Here is a 5,306-nt window from a genome sequence, read left to right as displayed (position 1 = left end):
CTATAAAAATTATTTAGAAAGCCTAAATGATAGTGTACAAGCTATAAATGGCATCCAGGGCATTAGGTTCTAAGGCCAAAATGACTGCAGTTTACGTTACGAGGAGGGAGACGGACAAGACTTAGGCCTGGTCTACACTGGCGACTTAGGTCGATTTAAAGTCCCTTAATTTGAATTAATTACTCCCATGTCTACACTGGCACCACTGTTAATTCGAATTAAGGTGCCTGTAAAATCGAATTAATAAGATCACCTTGGCAAGTGGCGTAGGGCCTAATTCGAATTTGTTAATTCGAATTAGTGTCAGTGTAGATGCAATGTTAGTCTACACTAACGCCCCCGACCAACATAGATTTTTCAGGCATAAGCGCTTGTGTAGCCACGGTATGCCGACAGGAGAGCTCTCTCCCATCGCCCTCATAAAACCAGCTCAACAAGTGGCGGTAACCATGGGGACAGGAGAGCAGCTCCTGCGGTCAGACGTGCTTGTTTGAGCTGCGCTTATGCCAGCAAAACTTGTCGCTGAGGGGTGTGTTTTTTCACATCCCAAAATGACAAAAGTTTTGTCGACAGACGTGCTAGTGTAGACAAGGCCTTAGAGTGAAGTTTTTTATGTCCCAGATAGAATTTTATTGGCTATTAAAGGAAAAGGAGGTAAAAGTTAGTTGAACTCTTGTTCCACCCAAGGAGCTGTGAATGTTTAAGACCTTTGTTGTAATTGCTGAGTCATCTTCATGTTTTCTTTATCCTGCCTGAAAAATTCTAACTCCAGACAGGTACAAGGGCAGAATATCTGGATCTTTAGCATCCAGACTTCTGTGAACTACATTCAATTCGTAAGGAATATGCTTGGAACGTATTCAGTGTTTAAGCTTTAGTCACTTTAATCTTCTCTCCCATAGAAACTAGATATCAGAACCACCACTGCAGGTTTCAAAAGCATTTAGCTGGCTCTGCCTTCTTCTACCTTTCGAATGTCTCAACTCTTTATCCCTCATGCTCTGAACATGTTGAAGTGTTTTATACCATAAAAGTTCATCTCTCCGGGGAATCATTTTAAGGCAGAACAAAAGAGGAGATGCTGCTAGCGAGAAGAAGTGGGGATGTTTCCATTCAAATTACTTTTAAAAACCAAGTCGGAATTGGTTGTCTTATAAGTTTCTCCACTGCAGTTTCTATTTTGCAAGAAGTTGGTCACAGGATACGTGAGGAGGAGAGGACAGGCATTAGAAATTAAATAGAGAAAACATTAACGGTACAGCACAGAGGATGGTGACTGTAAGGAAACTATTCCAGTAAAGGTTTGATATTCACACTGAGGGCCTATCTACATGGGGGCAGTTAAGATAAATCCGCTAAAGTTGTCACATTAATGCACAGAAACTAGAGTGCATTAAACCCCACATGTGGATGCTCTCATCCAGAAGTGGTCTCAGTTTGCTGTAGCTTAATTGTCAGAGAGAGCCTGAGCCCAGCTCTTCAGGAACTTAGTCAGCTATCTATCAAGATTGCTGAGCACATCGGAGTCCATCGCAAACATTTAAGTCACACCCCACAGAAAGACCAAACCAGGAAGCTTTAGGGCTTGTCTACTCTTCAAAATTAACATGGATAAAAGTAGGTGTGAATTTAAACCAGGTGTGGTTAGAGGACTGGGAGAAGAACTCTCACCTCTGTCCCAACCTCTATTGTAGGATCTTTGGCACATCACCATCTGCAGCTGTGTTTCCTCATTAGTGAAATGGGGGACGCCCACTGCTACTCCTTGGAGGAATGAGAATAGAGATGGGTTTAACCCCAAACCTCACTTTACTGTGACAGAGCTAGGAGCGGAAATCAATCCAGGGGCTTTCAATCCTCCCCCAAAAGGCTCTTCTTGCTGATTTTGCCTCCATCCTTTAGATCTCAGGCAGAGGAACAATAATGGAAAAACCTATTCTGTGGTCCATGAAACCGATTGCTCCTGGAAGAACGTACTGTGGCAGGATACAGGCAGCACCGGGGACTGCTAAGCTGGAGAACACAGTCTTTTGTTGGGTATCGACTGCACGAAAGTGACCGGGATTGTCAACACCCAAATGCAACACACAAGCCACAACACTGCTGTTCTTCATTTAGCGTTGGCCACTCATGAGAGCTGGGAAAGGACAACATGCAACTCTTGACTGCATTCCCAGCTTTACCCCGGCCTTGCTCTGGGACTCTGGGTAACGTTTTCTTATTAATTATTTGTATTGCCACAGCACCTAGGAGCCCTGGTCACCCACTAGGACCATGATACGCCCAGACCTGCTCAGTGCAGAACACCATCCACTGGGTTGTGCAAGGCTTAATTATGGGCTTGCAAAGACCTTGGAGGGTCCAGGAGGGGAGGCACTAGAGAGAGGCTCAGAATTATTATATGTAGCTGTACATGGATTTAAAACAGCATGGTTTGCAGCTTTAGACATTCAGCATTTTTCTTTCCGAGACAGAACCACACAGTTAATTTCCCAGGGAGGTGACATTTTGCCTAAAATGCAAGGGAGTGAGCAGAGCAAAGCGTGCAGTAGACAGAGGCTTTGTCTGGCGCTGTCTAGGTACCTGTCAGACAGGAAAGTGAATGGAATTCCTCCAGCAGAATTGGAAATTCCGGAGGTCGGGTTGAATCCTCATTAAGTAGCTGCAACTTCAGTGAAGTGGAGAGGGATGAAATCCACTTACACCAGAGCTGACTTCGACAGAGGTGGGAAGTCACCCAACGAGTCTAAGTCAACGCAGGTTTTGCTGTTTATTCACTGGAGTCGGGGATTCCACCAGCAGCGTCCCAACTCCAACCTGCTGCTCCCTCTGGGAACTACACAAGCCAATGGGAGCAAAGAAAAACACACACACCTTCTCTTCTTGAAGATTTCATACAAGACTTCCTGTATTTCTTTTATTATAAATAAAGCTGCATGAGAAGTATATATAATACATAATTCAACAACCTCCTGCTTTAGAAGCAGCACTGTAATACAGGAAGTTTTCCTGGTGTATCCTTTAAAAGGAATAGGATATGGATGTTCTAAAAACCCCAAGGAAGGGGGAACTCGAGCTGCAATATTTTTGGTACTGTTCCCCCATCCCCACCCTCCCATGGATCCTCCCAGGTTGGCCCTCCACCGTACAGTACAGGACAGTGTTCCCTTCCAAGCTATCAAAGTTACAAAAGGGTACCCAAAAAGGCAAGTAATAAATAAGGCTGTTTACCACGCATGGTCCCATGAGAAGCACCAACCAGTCAATCAGCAGCAGCCCTGTTGTTAAGATCATGGTAAGATCTGCTGTTTCCTCACCGTCACTCACAGAGAGTCTTACCGATTGTACATTAAAATACGTTAGAAAAGCCGAAGCGGAGCAACCACCCCACCCTGCTTGAATGATGGACCAAGTGTTACATTTTCTTTATGAAATTTAAAGAGCCGCACATGGAACGGAGACACAGATGCCACGGTTGGCACATGTTGAAGAGTGAAATCTCCTTCCACACCCCCTAAAATGGGAGAGGCTCTCTTAAGACAGACATTCAGCTCTTGAGTGGCAATAATGGCGTAAGCCCCTTGCATTTCCTGCAGGGGAATGGCCTCTGAGGCTGCACTTTGGGTCCAAAGCTGTGTCAGCCCGTCATCAGTTCCCCACCTTGCTAGTGCCAGTAGTGAAAGATTCGAGCAATAACTCGGGGCTGGTGGAAGTGGTTAGACTCTAGGCAAACCAAACCCAGCCCCTTATGGCAAAGTTCCCCTGGCAAATAAATAGCAACAGCACTATCCCAGCAGCAGAAGGGGGTCTGTGCAGGATGAGGTCTGGCTAACGCAGTTTTAACTATGAAGGACCAAGCTCCTGACCCTGGTGCCTATTCTTGCTGCTACACTTAAGGTCTGATCACATGAGACGCAGAGTACCCTCGTCTTCCAGTGGTTCCAGCCCTCAGAGTGCAGCCATAAGGCTTTGAAAGGGATCTCTGCTGCCAGGTTTACCAAAAACACGCTGTGTGAATAGAGTGCTTCCCCCATGGCGGGGGAGGTGCATCTGCAGAGTCCTCCCTAGCCTGAATTTGCAGTAAACACCTTTAAGAGGCTCACTCTGCAAAGTGAGCGCCTCCTGTTTAAGCAGCCCTTCGCAAAGCACTCCTGCAATCGGCTGGATCCAGAAAGTCCCTACTTCACATTCAGCTAACATGACAAACGAACCGAAGTTCCCCGCCCCCGCTGCCGGCTTATGGTTGCGAACTCAACATTAAACCTTCTCCCCAAAACCACCAAGAGCTGCATTACAGTCGAGACACCCAGGCTGCCTTCAAAGTGGGTTTGGTTTACACAAGGGAAATGAGACATTTTTAATAATGGCCTTGTCCTAGCCCTTAGCCCCAATTCTTCCCCCCCCCCCCCCCCCCCAATTCTTGTATCAATTTTTTTTTTCAGCCCAGGACATGTCATTTCCAGTGCCACCTGGGTCACGGATTTCTCTCTGTGCTTCTGACATGCTAAGTTTAGACTCCGCACAGGAAACATCAAACAGATTTTCATTTCTAGCTGTGGTAGTAACACGCTGGGGAGGAACTCAAGTTACAGCTGCTTCACAAGACCCTGTGTAAAAATAGGACACCATATAACGCACTGTAAGCTCAACCGCTGGCAGGGGCACGTTACTTTCATTTTTAAATGCTCCACGGAGCTTCTGCTGTATCTACAAAGTCTCCATTGCTCTCTACACCCTTCCTTATATTTCCAAGCTGCCCTTTAGTCCCTCCTGACTTTTCTGGATACCCCGTAGTTGTTTAATGGTTTGTGCGGATAAAAGCCAAAGCCCAATAGCACTGGTTACCTCATGCCTGACCTAGAGCAGCCAGACAGGCCCTGTCACTCCAGTCCCGTTCTTCTCCTGCAAAGAGACCATGGCATGTGGCGGTTTTGGGATGCAGACAGAAGATGCCTGCTGGAGTGTGGAGTGGAGAACTTCACTTCTCCAGTGGATCAGAGACTTTAGCTGTGGCCATTAACCAATAGCCCCTCTTCCTCCGCTTCTTAGCGATGCAGAAGTCACTTTCTGATCCGAAACATTTTTAACCTAGCCACCCTCACCCGCTTGCCTTAGGGTCTGGATCAATCTGTGTCAGCGGGGGCCTGGCGTCAAGCTAATGGCAGGATTTACAACCCCCAGAATTCTCAGCTCAGACTCTCTGCCTTGGTGCATAAGAAGAACCCCTTTCCACTGGAAGAGTGGATTTGGGTGGGATAATGGTTCCTCCTGGAAAGGGGGACCTTCTTTTGAAGGATTGCTCTCAG

The sequence above is a fragment of the Emydura macquarii genome, unplaced genomic scaffold (assembly GCF_026122565.2).
Source record: "Emydura macquarii macquarii isolate MOO-44397 ecotype Brisbane River unplaced genomic scaffold, CSIRO-AGI_Emac_v2 contig_3692, whole genome shotgun sequence".
Lineage (NCBI taxonomy): Eukaryota > Metazoa > Chordata > Testudines > Chelidae > Emydura > Emydura macquarii.
The sequence above is the reverse complement of the archived record's forward strand: the minus strand, read 5'-3'. Positions refer to the sequence as shown.